Source organism: Triturus cristatus, chromosome 8, assembly GCF_964204655.1.
Source record: "Triturus cristatus chromosome 8, aTriCri1.1, whole genome shotgun sequence".
In the NCBI taxonomy this organism is placed as follows: Eukaryota; Metazoa; Chordata; class Amphibia; order Caudata; family Salamandridae; genus Triturus; species Triturus cristatus.
This window is the reverse complement of record NC_140591.1, coordinates 300,339,810-300,360,048: the sequence shown is the minus strand read 5'-3', so window position 1 is coordinate 300,360,048 and position 20,239 is coordinate 300,339,810. Positions and strand designations below refer to the sequence as shown.

General features: G+C 43.3%; 1 long non-coding RNA gene across 1 annotated transcript in view; it reads right to left on the bottom strand.

Annotated features, from left to right (window-relative positions):
• LOC146802014 (uncharacterized) overlaps positions 1-19,968 on the bottom strand; it is a 117,018-nt gene extending 97,050 nt beyond the window's left edge. The window contains exon 1 of the long non-coding RNA XR_014967684.1: positions 19,928-19,968. This is a non-coding gene — a long non-coding RNA (uncharacterized LOC146802014). The remainder of the gene's footprint in view (positions 1-19,927) is intronic.
• Between the last annotated feature and the right edge of the window lie 271 nt (positions 19,969-20,239).

The window sequence follows — 20,239 nt, the reverse complement described above, 5'->3', positions numbered from 1 at the left end:
TAAAAATAAAAAAACTTTTTTAATGATTTTAGTAAGTTGTTTGTCTAATTTGAAGGTGTACATGTTCTAACATATGGGCTTCTATCTATATGTGTTCAAGTCACATGGAATTGTTTATAGTGGCATGCCTGGGAATCTCTTTTTATACTTAGCATAAGTACCCTATTTCCCCTGGCCTTTTTAGGGGGTCCCTCTCATTCTCAATTTTCTAACGGTCTAAGAGAGAACCTTTGCTGACAAATTCATGTGAAATTGTAAACTTCAGTTCAGAAAAGTGGAGTAAAAGTTCTCACTTTTACCAAGCTGAAGTAACTCCATCCGGTCTGAAGGCATGAACTTCTTCCACAGGATATGCCATGGGCAGGGTCCGATTGAGACATAAAATAGACGTCGACACCAAAATAAAAGTGGCCACCATTCGCGAATCATATAGCTAAAAAAGTGGACCACGTTTGAAAATGAGTGCATTTTTAAAGACAAGCTGTATATAAGTGTTTTGCAAGGTTTAGGAGAGTGCATGTACATGAGCTTGCTTCATGCAGTGTTTGTGGTGACCGCAGAGAAATCAACAGCAAAAACTGGACCATAAAACAGATCCACAAACACCCCAAAAACGGCCTACACACTGCACCTGCCAGACCAACTATTTGGGCACTTCCTGATTGCCCTACAGGCCAACCCGACATTTTTTATGTGAGCGATGCTGGCTGCTCAGATAGCCAGCCTCTTGAATTAGCCAGAAAATCTGCTCCAATCCTCTCCCCATCACTGGGAGCAGTACTTTAAATTGAAACATAGAAGTGCAGGTACTCATTATTCAGAGTACATGTTTTCTCCTCAGAAGTGCCGGTACTCTCTCATGAAATGGATTGTAGCAGTGCTGAGAAGTGCAGGTACTCTCCCTTTCAAAATAAATACATGTGGGTACTCAGCAGGAGGCATGCTGAAGCCAGTAGACTGTGCACTTTGGTTAAAGGTAATTTACTCTGTGCTGAGCCTCTCTCCAGGACGGCAGCCATCTGGCATCCAGGCGCTAGGTTTGATGGATTACCAGCTGTAGCCCTGGACAGTATGGTGCCCACAAGCATCCTGAACCTTAGAGCATCACGCATCCGTTTACTAGTTTGATTTCAGCAGTGCACACTCCCTGACCAGATAACATTGTGGTCACGAGAGATTTAAACCTCAGTTTATTGTTCCTTCTAATGAGTTGCAAACAAAATGTAGAGGAGTTTGTGTTAGATGGATGTATTGGGGTGACCACCTCTCTAGGTCAAGATGGACACTGTTCCTAGTCCTGGATTGTCATATGGTGACCAAAGGCATTAGGGATGTTGTAGTCTTGCTTCATTTCTGTTGAACTATCTAGAGACTAACACACCTGAAATCAATAATTCGCAGGTGAAACGTTCTGGGCTGGGGGCAGTGTGTGTAATAACATGGGGTGAGGTGGTCACTGACTTGGACCCCTGAGACCAGGGATAGCAAAGGCAAGAGAGGGATAACTGCTATCCCTTAATGTCATTAATTGTCCATGAGTAAATACTGTCTAAAGTACATTGCATTTGCCCATCATCTATAGTTTTGCAAGCGACTTTCATATATCCAAATCCTAATTTTGCAGTCCCCCTCCTTCTCCTGGGCGCCTAATTCCCTCTTCCTTAAGCAAAGTCTGGCCGAAGGACCACATTACTTGCCGACATTTCATTTTCCCTCGCTGTAAGGTGCGATGGTGGGTACAGGTGTGAAGGGGGCAAGCGCTGAATCTCCACCTTAAAAGAGTTACTTTTGGGGTAAGACACACAAGAGGGCACAGAAGACAAAATGTCTCCCAGCACTAGTGAGCCAAGGCAGGGAACACCGATGTGTTTTTGTACTCGTCTGTTCATTTTGCTTTTCAAGCTTTTAAATGATGTGTTATATTCCTGAAAAATTTGAAAACTGAGCATTTTTAACATGTTAGCTATTCTAAATTGTAGGTCTCCTAAAGCGTCCAATCAATTGCTGTTATCCTGAGCTTGGCTCATGTGCTGAAATCTTCGCATCCACAGATAAAAAAAAAATCCTTAATTAGCAACAGAATTCCTGTTTAGGAGAGTGGGAAGCTGAAAATTCGCAATACTAAAAGCTTTCCAGATTTTGCTTCTGATGTTTATGAAGCCTGCAAACATTTTAAAAATAAACATAAAACGCTTGCTGCAGCAAAAACTGTTCTGGTACAGTGAAGGCTTTCGAAGGGCAGTGATGACATTCTCCGTTCTCGGTTTCGGTCCCTCTATCCGGCAAAGTAATCATGTCCTGTCCTTGCACACTGCTACAGATGACCATTGGGAGCTCTTCCCTCACATCATTTTGATATACGCTCCTCCCCACCCCAGTCTCAAAGGACTCCACCCTCATTGGCTGCTCCCTCACCCCCTCCTTCCCACACCTGTGCCAGGAGAGTTGCTGCTGGTAGACACATTTTCACTAGAAAGATGTTCTGCCCGTGAAGTGCTGTATAAGGGATTGTTCTGCAACAGCCACCACCGGCAGATTTCATCTCCACACACCCCATCACTGATCTACAGCTCCTTCGCAGTCCCGGACAGGGGAAAACCCTGCAGCCAAGGAGGTCAACAAGAACGCGGATGCCCTTTAACATGTCGGTGGAGAATAGCCAAAGCCTAGAAGCACAGCCTAACCTTCCTCCCCCGCCAAAATAAATCAGAGACACGTTGCCGCAGACAAGCAAACCTTGCAAAAATTGCCTAATAACGCATATCGTCAGCGGTGGTGTGCATGGAACCTAAAAACAGAAATTGATTTTAAAAGAGAAAAGGGAGAGGATGGAGAATGCCCCTTGACTACACAACCCAGGCTAGTCCACGCTGCTCAAAATAGGGAAGGGATTTAAAAGCACCCTTCGATTCTCACAGATAAGCACCGCTGGCATCGCCATATTGCTCACTTGAGCTGTGCTTATGACTAGCTGTCAGACAAAAGAACTTGCTGCATGACCTTAGAGTAGTCACCAGTCATTGCCTGAAGAAGATGGGGTTTTTGTCAGACTTACTAACAAAACTGTCATGAGGGCGCGTTACAGACATTTGAGTGCCCCCTCTGCTCAATTCATTAAAAAAAATCATAGGTGTACACAAAGAAAATTTGGATTTTCATGACTTTCCAACAATCTCTCCAAGAAGCCGTCAGATAATAAGATGCCCATTTAAACAACTTTAGGTTTTCTTTTGCTTGCCGTAAAATCATTTTCCATGCGAAAACATACTTTTTGCCACAGCCCTTTAAAAACCAGTCCGGGTGGGTGGGGCCTTATGCCGACACCAACCCCGCTTCCACAGGCCCCCGACACAGAAGCAAGGACAATAGATCTCGCCTAGGCGAAGCAGCGCATGCGCTGCATTCGCAGGCGAGACCTAAAAAGTACAAATTAGTTAAGTAATATTAACAAAAAATAATAAAATATGCCACATTATTCCATATAATTTACCTTTTCTTCTTGCATAATTTCATCAACTCTGCTGCATAATTTGGATCTCCCCTGTTGCATAATTCCAGCAGCCTATCTTATTGTAATTGTAATTGTATTTAGATTGCTCTTACTACCCCTGACAAATCGTCGGATCGCTTTTTAGCAAGTAGTATGCCACTCTTGAACCCAAAAAGGAATTAGTGGTAAATTAGTAAAGGGAAATATGAAATTAATTTGAGCAGTGGACATGTGAGTCTGTTATTTGGATGGAAAAAGAAAAGTGGAGAGATAGAAGAGGGAAGGGTTTGCATTTATATAGCGCTTGGAACCCCTGATGAGGCGTAAGAGTTCTTTTTGGCAAGCAGCATGCTATTCCAGAACCCAAACAGGATTAGCGGTGAATTAGAATAGAGAAATATGAAATTAATTTGAGTGGTGGACATGTGAGTCTTGTATTTAGATTGGAAACAATAGTGGAGGGACAGAAAAGGGACGGGTCTAGAAAGTGTTTATTTGGAGATCGTACCAGCAGAAGGAGGTTTGGGATCAGTAGAGGGGAGGTGGAAGAGTCAGGGGGAAGGGTTTAGAAAGGCTTGTTTGGGAGATCTGAATAGTAAAAGAGGTTTGAGATGAAGCAAGGAGGGGTAGAGGAGTGTAAAGTCTAGAACGGGTTACTTTGGGGGTCATAGTAGTAGTAGAAAAGGGTTTAGGAGGAGACAGAGAGTGGGGCTAGAGGATATATTGAGAGTGGTATAGGATGAGATATAGGGTAGTGCATTGGAGATGGTGAATTAGGAGTAAAGTAATAAATATCAAGATACATAAGTACATGGAAGATACATATGTTTAAGTAAGGTAATTTATCTAGATTTAAGTTGTATTCAATAAACAGACTTTCAAGTGTGTGTTCTTGTACTTTCAGCAATTTAAAAAATAAAAATATTCAATAGTGAAGTAATTGTAGATGGACAGTTATGACAAAAATATACTTATTTATGAGGTGACTTACAAACATGTTAAACATAGAATAATATAACCAAAAGTAATATGTACATTTGTAAGCAGAACTACCGAATATCTATATATTTATAAACATGATTATTATACACATTTATTCAAAGGAATACACATATCTAGGTACACATATATAATCCAAATAACTGCTAATATATGGATATGTTGTACATTTGTGTTTGAGTATGGTGGTTATGTGGGGAAGAACTAACTCTTGAGTAGTTTTCTGACGATAAGGTAGCTATCAATGGATCTTATGTTCGGGGTAAAGAGTTCCATCGTTTGCCTGCTTGAACAGAGAAGGGTGTGCCAAATATGATTTTTTTCTTGTATGGTGGGATGTTGAGACAAGGTGCCAGTCTAGAGCAGAAATTCCTTTGTTGAATGTCTTTGGTGATGTTATTCCTGATGAAGAGCAGCCCTGTTCCATGTATCACTTTGTGGGTGATACAAAGCTGCTTGAATGAGGATCTTCTGGCAACCGTTAACCAATGTAGGGCCTTCGAGGCATGGCAAATGTGGGCTTGTGGCTTTATATGTAAGAGTAGTCTGGCAGCAGAGTTCTGAATCCGTTGTAGTCTTTTCATAGTTGTGAAAGATGATACATGATAGAGGCTATTGGTGTAATCAAGTTTAGACAGAACAAGAGAGATAGTAGCCTGGACCTTGTGTGGAGATCCCAGGTGGGGGAAGATGTGTCGCAGAGTTTTGATAGTAATGAACCTGGATCTTGCTAGTTTGTCCACTTGGGCATGCATTGATAGCTTGGAGTCCATGGTAATTCTGAGGTTTCTTACTTTGTTAAATACTTGAGGCGGCATTCCAGATCGTCAGGCCAAGCGGTGAATGGGTCATAATTTTTCCATTTGCCACATGTGAGTTTTTCTGTTTTGGAAGCATTCAATTTGAGATGGCTCAATCTCATTCACTGATCCACGGCTCTGAGGCAAGTGAAAATTTGTACATTTCCAATGTCTGTGGTGCTTTCCAGTTTAAGGAGTATTTGTGTATCATCTGCATAGGTATTGCATGTGAGGTGAAATTCATTAATCAGTGCCGGTAATGACTTCATGTAGATGATGAAAAGCATGGATGAGAGATAGAGCCTTGAGAGACCCCTGCTTTTGTGAAGCACGGTTTGGATGAGAAAGGGTGGTATGGATAACATTAGTTGTGTTTTGAAGGTAGGATGTGATCGCATCGAGAACAGTCCCCTCTATGCCGGCTTCATAGTGTCTTTGTTTCAGACTGTCATGGTCAACTGTGTCAAAGAAGGTTGAGAGGTCCAAGAGAAGTAGTGCAGCAATGCCATTCCGGTCAACAGTGTTCTTAAGGTCATCCCAGAAGGCAATGAGGGCAGATTCTGTTCCTCTACCTGGGTGGAATCCTGTTTGGAAGTCTGAAAGTATGGAATTATCTTCAATAAATTGTGACATCTGGGCGAATAATGCTCCTTCTATCAGTTTTCCCAGGAAAGAACTACTTGTAATCGGCTTGTAGTTGTCGGTGTTAAGCGGGTTCAGGTTTGTTTTCTTTAGTAATGGGAGTATGCATGACTTTTTTAAGACTTCTGGAAATATCCCCATCGTTAAGGAATTGATGATTCTTCTTACTGGTATTACACAGAGGTATTTAGAAGAATTTCCTTAATGGTCTGTGGTAAACATGGGTCAGAAGGGCTGCCAGCAGGACTGCTTGCTATGACTAGGTCCATAAATTCATTGTGTGATATTTGTTGGAAGGCTGGATTAGCCTACTCTTGGAGTGTTTTTTTAGTAAAGGGTCGGTGCTGGTGCTTTTTTTGTCTCAAATAGTAGTCCAACATGTCTGCTTTGGTTGTGTAATGATTTGCCAGTTTGAATGTGAGTTCTCGAGTAATGGAAAGAGCTCCTTCTAGGCAATTTGGTTTATGACATTCTGAGGCAATTTTATAGAATTCTTTATTTGTAAATTTAGCATTTTGAATTCTGTCTGAGTGGTATCTTTTCTTAGCTTTTTTAATTGCGGACTTGTATAATCTGCTAAATTTCTGTAGATAAGGTTTATGCTTTTTGGAGTTTGTTTTGAGCCAGGTGCATTGCTGCTTTCTAATTTGCTGTTTTACCTCTTTTAGTTCTGTATTTCTCCACAGTGCCTGTTTTCTTTTGTTCTGTTGTGTTGTTCTTAGTGGGATTAGGATATCAAAAGCTTCCTGTAGCCACTCATAGTTTTTGAATGGAATTTATTGTGTCTAGATCTGTATTTATTTTTTTTTTTGTTTTGTCCTCATTTGCCTTACCCTCAATATTGGGAGAGCCAACCACCCTACACCACACATAAGCACGGTATATTATGATGGTAGCCTATTTAACCCAACACAAAAGGGACTTTGCCGACTCCATCTAGGTATGATGACCATACGTGAACCTAAGCAGGGGACCCGGTCCAGGGAGTATTCGAAGGCATAATCATAGGACCCGGGGGGAAAAAAAAAAAAAACCCGGATTCTATCGCCAATTGATCAGCAGATTCCAGAAAGCCAAATTGTGTTTACTGCATGATCTATTTAGATCAACTTTAGATGTTGCATATAAAGACGAAAGCCACCCAGAGTGTAATGGGGCTGTTTTCTCTGTCCAATAAATACAGATTTGCCTTCTAGCCAACAAAATTGCATAGAAGAGGAAGGACCTCGCTTTACCGATGATATTATCCTCCAACCCAAAGATGACAAGTGGTAGAGTTATTGACAAGGATACATTTAAGATGGAGTTCAAGGTATTCTTAACTTCTTCCCAGAAACCAGCGATAGCTGGACAATCCAAAAACATATGAACGTCACTAGCTTCGATGCAGTTACATTTGTTGCACTTTTTATCTGGGAGAAATTTGGAGAGTCTCAGCGGAGTTATATATGGAGAGGTGTGGCTCACTGGTTAGAGACGGCAGACCCGTAAGCAGAGGATGGCCCGGGACCAGGGTTCGATTCCCGACGTGGCAGGGTCGTGGACCAGGGTCAGCGGGCTCGATAATTCTCGCCTCGGTGCCTACTCCAGTCAGGGACCACACTCGGCAACTCTGGGCGTTAGCTTGCCTCATCTTCACAACGGCCCCCCCAGACCGCCGGGGATGCTTGGTCGCACCTTAGAGATACCCATTAGGGACCATCTCTCAGGGTGAGCCAGGACGGGTTCCCCAGCGGTCGAAGCGCGGAGATACTCCTCCGGGAGTCGATTCTAGCGCTATATAAACCCACAATTAAATTAAATTAAATATGCACGGTGTGCTGAGAATAGATGATTTCGTTTAAGCCAAGATGGTTTCACAATTCTGTGGAGTAGGCCAAAGGAGTTTAGCCAAAGCTCTTTACACTGAAGGCCGGTCACCCCCCCCCATAACTGGTCTGGAAGGAGAAACTCCACGTCGCTTTCCTCCAACAGCTGCCAGTACCATATGGCTACTTCTTTTTCACCCCCTGGACGATCTACTAACCATTGTTCCAAAATGCTAGCCCTCCCTAGGTGGGGGTCTCTACGTTTTTGGGATCTAGCCCAACTTTCCATTTGAATAAATTTGAATCTGGAGAGCCCTGACCCAACATGGTCATATAATTCATTCCAGGCTATTAAAGCCCCATCCTTGAATAGCTGACCCCATCTAATGATACCAGCTTGTTGTACAATAGATGACAAACTATCGTTTAGGCATGGAGGAAGACCCGGCGAGTCCCAGATTGGAGCGAAATTAGAATAGTAGGACAGCCCCAATCTCTTCCTAATGCTGGACCAAGTTTTGGTCCATGACTGCAAAATCTTTAATTTAATTTTTTTGAAAAATTTCTGACTCCCGAATTTGAACATAAATCCATCTGCTACAAGTTCCGCCCCCATTAACATTGCTTTATATATTGAGCCTGGATGAAGGATAGATGGCATTTTTAAAAGCATCCTGGAGTGCGATAACAAGAATGCCCATGCATAATACAGTAAATCCGGCAGGGCAAGCCCACCCTTCTCCCTTCTTCTCCTCAACTTTTTCCATGCTATTCTAGTCGATTTGTTATTCCATATAAAAGTATTTATATCTTGCTGACATTTTTCAATTAGTTTAGGTTCAAATGCCAAGGAAATTGCGTTAAAGATGAAAGTATACTTAGGGAGAATACACATTTTTACGAGGTTTACCCTTCCAATTATGGAGAGAGGCAAATGAGTCCAAGATTTTAAAAGCTTTTTGCTCTCAGTACAGATTCTGTTCAAGTTGGAATGCCCTATGCTGTCCAATTCTTGGGTTACTCTTATGCCGAGATAGCGCATGGATGTGGAAATGTTGACCCCCAGCTGTATATCGCGGAGGTTCCAGACCATTATTTCGCTCTTACTCGAGTTAATATCATATCCGGAGATAAGACCAAACTCTTCTGCCTGTTTGATAACTACCGGAAATGCCTTAACTGGGTCAGAAGTAAGAATCAAAATATCATCCGCATAGAGTGCTACCCGCCTTTCCCATTCTCCAAAGCTAAAGGATGGAATATTAGCCTCCTCCCGCAAAAGCTGGGCAAATGGTTCTATATATAAGTTAAAAAGAAGGGGGGAGAGCGGGCAGCCCTGCCTCGTACCTCTGGTTATATCAAAGGCCTCTGTCAAGACCTAATTAATCAGCAGTCTGGCCGAAGGGGCAGCATAGAGCTGCTTTATCATTCTGCAAAAGCCAGTCCCAAAATTAAATTTTTTAAGTACATCAGAGAGATAGAGCCAGTTGACTCTATCAAAAGCCTTAGTTGCATCTAAAGTTAAAGAGGCCAAAGGTAGAGAGAAAGCAGAGGCGATGTCTATGGCTCCTATCAATTGGTGTGTTAAGTCAGAAAGTTGTCGGCCTTTGATAAAACCTTTTTGATCTTGATGAATTATAGCACCCATGACACTGGCCAATCTAGCCGCCATGATTGTTGCAAAGATTTTATAATCATTATTTAATAATGATATTGGTCTGTATGACCCACAGTCCAGAGGAGATTTTCCCGGCTTTGGAATAAGCACGATTGTCGCCTCCCCCCAAGATTTAGGGGGCAACTCACCCTCTATTAAGATGGCATTAAATAAGGTCGTCAACAAGGGGGCTATGACAGCTTCCAACGATCTATAAATCTCTCCCGGGAGACCATCGGGCCCAGCCGCCTTCCCTTTTTTTTGGTGTCTGATAGCTTTGATCACCTTAGCCTCTGTGATCTCAGACTCCAAGGCGTTACTTTGTGTTATCGACAGAGTTGGAAGCGTGATGTTTTTCAGCCAACTTGCTCTTGCCTGCTGGTCGTTAGGGAGAACCTCCCTATATATATCTTCAAAAAAGTCAAAGAAGGCTCTACCTATGTCTAATTTGGTAGATCTTTTCTCTGCCTCACCTTCTATCCTAATTTCCTTAATGAATTTGAGAGCTTGATCGGATTTGATTTTCCAGGCTAGCAGTTTCCCTGCAGCTTCACCAAATTCAAATTGGGAAGTCTTAAATGCTTCCCATCTTTTATTGACTCTCTCCTGTAGGATATTATTCAGTTGTAACCTTAATTCGACCAATTTATCCTGAAGCTGTGGTGTTCCTGAAGGTGAGTCAATCTTTGACTCGAGGAGTTTCATGTCTTGCTCAAGGCTAGCCACCCTCTCTCTATATATCTTACGCCTAAAAGAAGCTCTGTTGGTGATCTGACCTCTTAAAAAAAAAGGCCTTAAAAGTCTCCCAGACCACTGCCAAACCTGCAGAATCTTTGTTGACGTCAAAAAATACTAAGGACTTGAAGGACTGGGCTATTCTAAGGCCCAGCGGTGCCAGGGGACAACACCTGAAACCTTCGTGGGTTACCTGTTCCGGCGTACAAAACACAGAGACACTTCTGGCGGCGTCAAAGATCAGCGTTTATTACTGCAGGGATACAGAAGTCGCAAGAAGTACACAACGTGTAGGTTCTGGGAGACTGCTTCAAATTGCACAAGTGGATCGCTCCTTTTATACACATTTTCGTCATTGCACAACATGACGAACAAAGGTTACAACTCAGTTCCCACAATAAACTTCAAGAGGGTCGCATTCATGTTTCAGAAGCCCGGAACATAATTACAGCAGCATTGCCGGTTCCCAACTGTAAAAGCACACTATCCCCACATTAAGCACATTCCATTCTGGCTGTAAACGAATTAGGAGAAAGGACAGGAACAGATGCAAAGGAAAAACAAGGATGCACAACAGATTGGAAAAGAGTGTAAAGAGCAATATCGGAAACTCGATTGCAGGATCAAAGGACTCGTGCCTAATGCATGCATGACTGAAACAATACACTGGCACGGCAAGATGACCCTCGAGCGGAGCCATCTGCCTTTGCCGTGTCATCCCCCTCATCATAAAGACACCTTCAAAGGAACACGTGTCCTCCATGAAAGCTCGGGAATCCCAGGGTCACGAAGCGGACAACGTCCGTTCGCTGGCTACTTGAGGGCAAGAAACAAAATGGATGCCGTATCTAAGATGGAACCCGAGGGTTCAGATGGACATACCCAGAAATGAGATGAACCGTGCATAGTAGCGTAGCGAAAACACGTACATCCACTAAACTCGTCATTTGCGGTTCGTAGATACCAAACTCGTCCATATTACAACACACCCAAAAAGTGCCATTACGATTCTCACGGAACCTCAGACTCTATTACCAAGAACTTTACCTCGTCCTCTTCAAGCAAGAGGGTCCGGTCAAAAGACCAGGATGGATGAATAGTGGTATCTTCAAGTTTAAAAGAAAATTCTAGAGCAGAGTGATCTGACAAATGCGAAGGTAAATAGTCTATCTTAAGTAGAGAGTCCCTTAAACAGTAGCTAAAAAGCGCATAGTCAATTCTAGACTTATGTTTGAAGCGACTGTTCCGAAAAGAAACACCTAACTTATTACCCGCTCTTACTCGCCATACGTCTGCCAAACCAAGAGGGTGTGCCTAGATTTGACGGAACTACAGAGTCTAGATTTGACAGATTTATCCAGTCTGGGATTAAGCACGATGTTAAAATCCCCCACCCAGATCACTGGGTCCTGGACTAGAACTAGATGGTTCCTAATCGCGTCCAGATGTGAGGGGTCGTCGGTGTTTGGGCCGTAATAGCCGACTAAAGTAAAAATCTGGGCATCCAATGATACTCTCACTAATAACCATCTCCCCGAGTGATCTTCTTTGTATTCCAAAATTTGTGCTTTAGCAGATTTTTTAAAAATGAAAATAACCCCCCTAATATTAGCGTTATGGTCTGTTGAACAGAATTTGTCTATCCACTTATGTTTTTTTAGCAAGGCAGTAGCCTCTGAATTAAGGAGATGCGTCTCCTGAAGAACTATGACCTGCGCCTGAGAGTCCCTCAAATACTGTAAAATACAGTCTCGTCTGCCTCTCACTCGCAGACCATTAACGTTCCAGGAGATATAGTGTATTAGTGTCATGCTATATAACTATCTCGACTCTCTCCCAATTTGGTCCCCCATATAGTAGCATTTCAACCCCAACGCAATGGGAAATCCTGGTTATGAAGAAATTAGCTTGAAAAAGAAAAAGCAAAAAAGGTAGACAAATGAGGTTTTTTTGATCCAATAGCTTACCCACCCACCACCACCCCCCCACCACTCCCCTGGAAAACCCTCCCCTACCTATGCTAGCCTGATCTCTGGCCAGCTATACGCCCACCCACAGCCTTACCCGTCAACCCCCCCCCCCGCTGCTGTAGTATGTACTGTTACGGGTGTAGAAAAGATGACCCGGAAAGAGTGTAAAAAGGGAGAAAAGGAGGTATGGAAACACAATTATTATTTTTATTTTTTTATTTTTTTGTGTTTTTATCTTTTTTTTTCCCTCATCCCTTTTTTTATTTTTTTTTTATTTATAGTGAACTAATGATTCCTACGTGTCAAAAATTTAGTGACAATGTGTTGACAGGGTCATCCTCGTATGGACTTAACCTAACCTATGGTACACAGAGAAGAGAGGCCAAAGTTCAAGGGCAAACAACTGCCCGGAGCACATACGAACTCAAAGAGACCGTGCAAAGATGATCGCATTCAGGTATTTGTAGTCTGGTTCTGTTTTCGAATAGAATCAAGCAGGTCGTCAGCATCTTGAGAAGAGCGAATATTGTACATCTTGTTATTGTGCATGATCCTTAAGAATGCTGGAAACCTCGTCTGTACCGTGGCTCCTAAGGACCTAAATTTGTCCATACGTTGCCCCAGCTCCCACTGTCTGTCTAATGTGGTTTTAGAGAGGTCAGAACGTATCTCATAAGAAAAATCCGAACACTTCAATGATCTGGTTTTCAGAGCGAGGTTTAGGATCTTCTCCTTGAGTGCGTAAGTCAAAAAGTTAACTAAAACCTTCCTGGGTTTAGATCTTGCTGGATTAAGACGGAATGGATCTCTGTGTACTCGCTGGATATCCTTGTCTAGTTCCTCGGTTGTTTCGACAAGATTTAAGGATTCCTTCAAAGTCCGAATTATAAAGTTTTTAAGGTCCGATCCTTCTTTACCTTCAGGAATTTTTAAAAGTCGAATATTATTACGCCTGGAGTGGTTTTCCAAAACCTCGACCCTCTCTCTCATGTACTCCCCGTCTCGTTGAAGGGTATTTATTTTGGACCTAGCAACCTCCAGATCAGTTGTTAAAAGACCTACAGAGCTTTCCAGTATGCCAGTTCTTTCACATAACCCTTCCACCTTTTGGCCTAATAGCTCACAAGTTGCTCTTATGTCCTTCTGATTTGACTTAGAAACTGCAAAGTCATGTCGGATCTCTTCCCTCATTGTATTAATAGAGCTAACTAGGGCCTCAAGAGTATTGCCCACCCCCAGAGCTTCCTGACCCCGATCTACTGCCTCTACCACCTCCCCAGACTCCTCCACCGTCACTTTTTCTAGCACAGCTGGGTTTAGTACCCCTCCATTTAGCGACTTGACTTGTTGAATAGAGGGATCATTTAGGGTAACAGTTTCTGCAGTCACCGCGGTCGTAACCGCACCCGAGCCTGGCGAAATAATTTCTGTGGGGCCCTCAGACGTCGACAGATTAGTAGGGAGACTGGGAGAGGAGATTAAACTTGGGGTGGCATTTAATGTGAGCTGTTGTTTCCCATTATGGGAAATTTCTCCCCTAGATGCAGCCATATCCTGCGTAATCTTCAATACCTGGGGTAGTGCTTTAAAGTATGAGCGCAATGAGGGAGCTATATCCCCTGGAGCGTTCAAATTCCTATCTTTTGCCTTTTTCTGTCTAGTATGTTTAATAGGTTCTTTGGTAGGGCCTCCCTTAGTGTCGCCAAAACTTTTTTTATGTTCCAGCCTTGACTTTGCGGCCCCCCTCCAGATGCACTCTGGGAGTTGTGGTTTACTGTGTTCCAGCCTAAGCTCCTTGTCCCGACTCTTAGTCTTACTTCTTGTAGCACCTAGACTAGAGTTAAAGGTAAAGGTATTACTGTTGCTATTAGCAATCTCATTCTGCCCCCTGGTAAGAATGGATGCCTTACGTTCACCTGGAGCAGAAGCTTCACAGACCCCTCACAGACCCCTGACGCCTCCAAGTCTGCGAAGTCAGCCAAGTCTGCTGCCGCTTGTTCTGTCTCCAGTTCCGAAGAGTCAATGACGAGGCGAAACCTTCGCAGCACAGTATCCCTCGGCGTCGGGATCTCCCCTCCCGCTCTTCCGCTGAGAGAGGATGCGGTGTGTGCACTGCGAGCAGCGGCCGCACGGCCGCGCCTAAACTCCACGGCTGCTCTCCCCCAACTCGGGAGAAGGACGGGAGCCGGAGCGGAAGCAGGTGGGATCGCCGATTTACACATTTACCAGGACGGTAACAAAAGTAACGGCAGTAGTGGCTTGCTAAGCCCGTGATGCCTTACTCTCTCACCTAAGCCGTGTGTTGGTCGGCATAGCAGCGGCGGAGATCGCGGGAGGCTGGTAGGAGCGTGCGAGCCGCTCTAGCTAGCGGCCGCCATGTTGTCTCGATCTGTAATGGATGTTAGTTGTGTTACTACGTTTTCAGAATTGAGTTTGTTCCACGGTCGATAAGTGGATGCATGGAAGGTGGTTTTAGGTGTGTTGCTTTGTGGTGTTTTATGTTGGAAAGCAAGCAAATGGTGGTCTGGCCATGTGACTGGAGTGATCGTTTTAAAGGTAACTATTTCTGGATTTTCAAAAATGACATCTAAGATGTGTCCAGCGATGTGTGTGGGTTTTTGGGCGATCTGATGTAGGTTAAGTGCGTCTAGGCCAATGATTGTTTTTGCATGGGGCATATTTTGTTTGTCAAACCAAATATTTAGGTCACCAAGAATGCATAGGTTGGAGTGTAGTGTTATCAGGTTTGAAACTGTCTACAAGTGTGTCTAGTAATGTTGCATTGCTAGGTGGAGGTCTGTAAAGGAGTAGGAAGTAAGAGGAGGAAGATTGTGTAGCGTTGCATCGGATGAGGAGGGCCTCACATTTTGTATGGAGACGTTGTCAGCTTTAGTGATATTTAATGTTTGCTTAAACACTAGGCCACCTCTTCTTTTGCCTACATGATTTTGTGTAATAGTTTGATAGCCTAGAGGAACAGCTTCATGCAGCACTGGAGCCATATCATCTCCCAAACATGATTCAGCTATGAAGAGTATGTCAAATTGTGTTATTGAGAAGATCGTAGATGTGAGGCTTGTTTTCTTAGAGTGATTTAGCATTTATTAGTAGATAGTTTTGAGAATGTCTTTTGGTGATGGTGTGCCATTGTTTTGTAGAAAGGCGACCAGTGTGTTGTGGACTTGCAGCAGGTGTGTCCTTGGTGCTGGTATTAGCTGTATGAGGATAACAATAGTGTAATTCTGTATCATATTTCTCATCCAGCAGGCTAAAGAGGCATTTTGATGGGTCTGCTTGTGTAGGTGTTGGAGATGGTGGTTGAGAGTGAGTTGGTGAGCTGTGTCATTTTGTAGAGTAACCTTGTTGTGCAGTAGACATGGAGATGCGAAGTTGTGAAGAGTGGTATGTTTTTTGTTTCATTTGTGTCTGTTTAGGGTGGAAGGTGTATGAGTTAGGGGTGATGGTGCAGCATGTGGGTCATGTTGCAAGGTTCTATGTTATCCAATGGATGAGAGGCGATTGAAAGAGAGTTGCTGTGTTTCTGTTTGTGTGTTAGGTGTGGGGGAAGAGGGAAAGCTTGGCATTGGGCATTCAGGAAACTGATTAAAACTTGTTTTTTTTCTTCCATCTAGCCTTATCTCTTCTGGCCACCTGTCTGCTAGCGCTGAGACGCCCTGTTGCTGGGGCAGCCATGCGCTTTATAAATGACCCTAACATAACATAAGATATAGTTGGTTTAGGGTGTGTAATATTCGTGTAGTCAGGAGAGTGGGAGTTGGTGTATGTTTCTGGTTAGTGATGGAGAGTATTATGAGGCTGTGTGTGAAAGATTTTATTGTGCTTGTATGTGTGTTATGTTTTGTTTTTGAGGAGTAGTGATAGGAGATGATGATGTATTTGTTTTCTGAGAAGTATTTGTATGTAAAGTATTGTTGGTGAGTGTAAGCTGCAAGGTAAAGGGGTGGTGCTGTGTTTTGGAAACGAGTATGTTGTGTGTAAAATGGGCTGGTGCTTTGTATAAGCAGGGAATGTGTGTCTGAATGGGATATAGTTATATATGGTGTGGACTTGAGTTGTGTTGGTGTTGAGTGGATTAGTTAGTGGTAAACAATAGAGTGCTATTTCGTGTGTCAAGGAAGGTGCCATTGTGTGGTAGTTGTGGTAGAAGGGTGTATAGGTGTGGTTTTGTAGTGGATGTTGAGACATTGAGATGTGTGTCAGGTTTGCTTGTAGTAAATCTGTGGAGTGCATTTGCTGAGTGTGTTAATATGTTTGTGGATGGTTTAAAGTTGGTGCTAATGAATGGGAAAAAGGATTTCTGGCCCTGGGCCCGACCAGTCCGGAACAGGTCCGGACAGACAATTGACCGTGGCCTTGATCACATGACGCGTCTACGAAACCCTCCTCATTTTAAAGTGACATGTGCAACATAAATATAAAAGACAGACTTCCGTCATATTTTAACGTCTCATTACAGATAGGAGCCTATTCACAATTTTTACGTCCGGCTTAATTAATATAATGTTTACATATTGTGCATTATTCATACTGTGATATGAATTCATTTTTAATTATTATAACAGTACATGTAATTATAAAACTAACTAAAAATAGTCGCAGCTAATGTATGCAATTCTATTTTTTGAATTTCCACACAATGGTTTTCTCATAACCAACTGTCCTGAGAATTACTTTCTATGTATGCCAGAGTTATGATTATTTCACTAATACTGCCCGAGTGGACCTACTTTTCTGCTAAAGTGTAAAGTGCATTGTTAAAGTGCATAGTGCATATGTGCAATACACCTACTCCTGGTGTCACCCTAGAGTGCAAGATTGCCTATCTGTACCCATCTAAAATACTGTGTCCAAAAAGGAAAGAAAAAAGAGGGAGATTAAATATAGAGAAGATAGAGTGCAACTGCGTAGCATTGACAATGCACAAATACATGTAAAACTTTGCGGGAGTGTTGCTTATGTGTTTTTCTCACTCTGGAGATAATAGTGCTGACTATTATACAACTATGCATAGACATCTTAAGTCATATAGCCCTTATAGACATGTGTATAGGTCTTCACTTGTATTTAACCCTAGTGGGTTTTTGGTGTCGAGCACAAGTATGTACCGGGTCTCTAGTCTTCTCAATACAGCCTCCCTGTAGCTGCCTCATCTCATATGTGGGACTGAGTCCACCACATAGAACTTTAAGTGTTCTAAGTTATTGCTATGTACTTCTCTGAATATATATTTATAGCTCTCTGTGTGCAATAATAGTGATGCATGCATGGTTCTAGCACTGCATACTTTTAGATATGCATGTGCATTTCCGCTCAGTGCCAGAGACCGGTGGTGTACAAAAGCGCTGTGTTTTCATTTTCATGCCTGGTGATCCACGTATGTCTGGTGCAGCACATGTCTACCTTTGCTTGGCCAGACTAGCATTACGCGCTTTTTCTACAGTTGCACAGGTGTACACACAGCATTGCCCACTCGTGCCAAGGGTCACATAGAGACATAGAGTGTCTGTTGTAGCACTTTTCAAATGCACCTCTGAGTTTCGGCACATAGTTCTGTTGCACAGACATGTTCTGTGGCAGCTGCCGGTCCAGGATTCCTCTTCCACAGAGTTTCATCTGTCACAATATTGTGCTTGAACCCAGGCCCATTTTTCTGCATCTGGGAATGCCTCTGGGACCGCCCCCCCCCCCCCAGCCTATCTGGGTGCATCCAGCGCCAACCCCTCTTTCTCCTTGTGTGCTTTAGTGTTCAGTGTCTTCCAGGGTCACAGGGAGGTCTGATGCTGTGGAGAGGTGCACATCATTTCAGTTGGTCCATATCTTATTTTTAAACTGTTGTTTGGTTAAGCAATTGGTGTGCAGCAATATACAATCTAGATACCACCAAGGATAAAAGCTCTACGAGGAATCGCAGTGGAATCTTAAAGTAGATTCTTTAAATCCTACTAATCACCGCACTTACAGCAATAGCAGTACACTATTTTATATGTATTTTAACTGTTTTCGCTTGTTGAGTTATGGTATGATGCCGCCGATCGGACTTCAACATTTCCAACATTAGCAGATCTTTGAGGTAGTACTTTTTTTGATAACCACATGAAGTATATTTTTGTAGAGTTTTACATAGCTTAAACTAGACATAGGGTATCAGAGCGCTTTACATGAGCACCAGTTTTGTTACAGAAGGACACATTCATTTTTTTTTAGGCACAGGGAGATTAAGTGATTTGCCCAGAATCACAAGATGTTGAGCGTTGTTGCCGAGACTCAAACCCAGTTCCCCAGCTCCAAGGTCGACTGCTCTAGCCATAAGGCTACATCCTCTATTTGTTTGTTTTGTTTTTTTTAACTTGCAAAGATTGTGAAATGGTGCAGTGTGTATCCTGTTCGGAGCACAGTCGAAAATGAAATAGTACACTGGGACGCCTGACAGACCCAACCATTAGCTGCTGCTGCTAATATGAGGCTTGACACTGACTTATAACCTTATGTTCATAGTGCTTGTGAAAACGCTTGCTGCTTTGTATCGCTGCATGCAAATATTTGTTCGCACTATCAGCTTTGAGATCTGGTGTTAGCTGCACCATTTTGATTTTACTAAACTTATTTGTGTAAGATCCTTATCCTTGAGTATACAGGCTTTCATTAAGTCCTCTTTATCAATTAGCCTGTGCTTAAGACATCCACATTTTAATTCTGCCCACTGCATCATACCGTATGGGGGAGTGGACCAGCCCACTACAGCCACTAACTTCACTGTGACTGAAGACATTAGGTGTGATTGAGATATTTTTTTTACTTGTTTGCTTCCTTTCCCTTTCACCCACTACTTCTCTGTGTTGCTGCCCCTACCGCCCACCCTTCCTGCTGTCCTAGCTTGCTTGCACATACACCCACCCCTTTACCCATCTTTCCATCTTTCTATTATTGTTGCTTCCCCATTGCCGGTCATCCAACCCCATCATTGCTTGTTTGTCCAGTCTCTCATCCTGCCCTCTCATCCCTGTTTCTTCTCCCCCCTACCATCCACCCTCCTGCCCCCTGTTCCTTCTTCTCCTCCCACTCCTGTCACTGTTGCTTCTCCCACTCCCACCCTCCGGGAGACAGCATTTACAACGCTGCTGTTACCACGCAGGTAGGTAACAATGAGGTTGTTACAACGACCGCGTTGTTACCACGCGTGGCTTTCATCGCAAGTCGTTTCTACGACTTGCGCTAGGTGGCGTTTAACACCCGGGAATGTGTTGGATTTTAAATCCAACACATTCCCTGCTGTTGCGCTAACTGGAGTAGGAATAGTAATTTCTACTATTCCTAAGTCCAGCGCGCCATCTAGCGCAAGTCATAGAAACGACTCGCGATGTAAAGCCACCCATGTTAACAACGCGGTCATTGTAACGACCGTGTTGTTACCTACCGCGTGGTAACACCACGCGTTGTAACATCATACATTCCCACCCTCCTGCCTGTTTCTTCTCCCCCTTGCACCGTCCCTCCCGTCCCTGTTTCTTCTCCCCCACCCATTCGCTGGCCAGTGAGTGTCCTGATGCAGAACAGTCCCGCCAAAAGCAATTGCCAAAGCCAATAGGTCCCAAATGTGAGACCCACTGGCTTTGCCAATGCTTGTTCCCAATGCACCCACCAGGATTAAGTTCTGTAACTCTTTGGCCTCACACACAGATATATGCAGTGATTGCATTAACCAATTGAGAATTCCTAAGTATTAACTTGAAATTATTTTTCATCGAAGGTATGCGTTATTTTATCTTCAGTTACCTGGAGGTGAAAAAGTAGAACAAAATACTTACAGAATATGTTGTTCTTTTTAGTCCTGCCTTTGACCCTGCCATGCACTTCAGCTGCTGCTTGCAAATTAATACAGCCTGGAAACGCAGTAAAACCCGCTCAAATGGGTGCTTCCAGGCCATTTAAATTTACAAGTTCTCACTGGGGCTTTTGGCCCTCTTGGGTCATGGCCACACACCCCCGGGGGACGCGCCCCACAGTCTGAAGACCTCTGGAACTTCATTGGAAACTATTTGCTGCTTCTCAGCCGAACAGGCCGTGCGCCCTCTAGTGGTCAACAAAAGAATACTTTGCTAGCCCCTGTATTTATTACA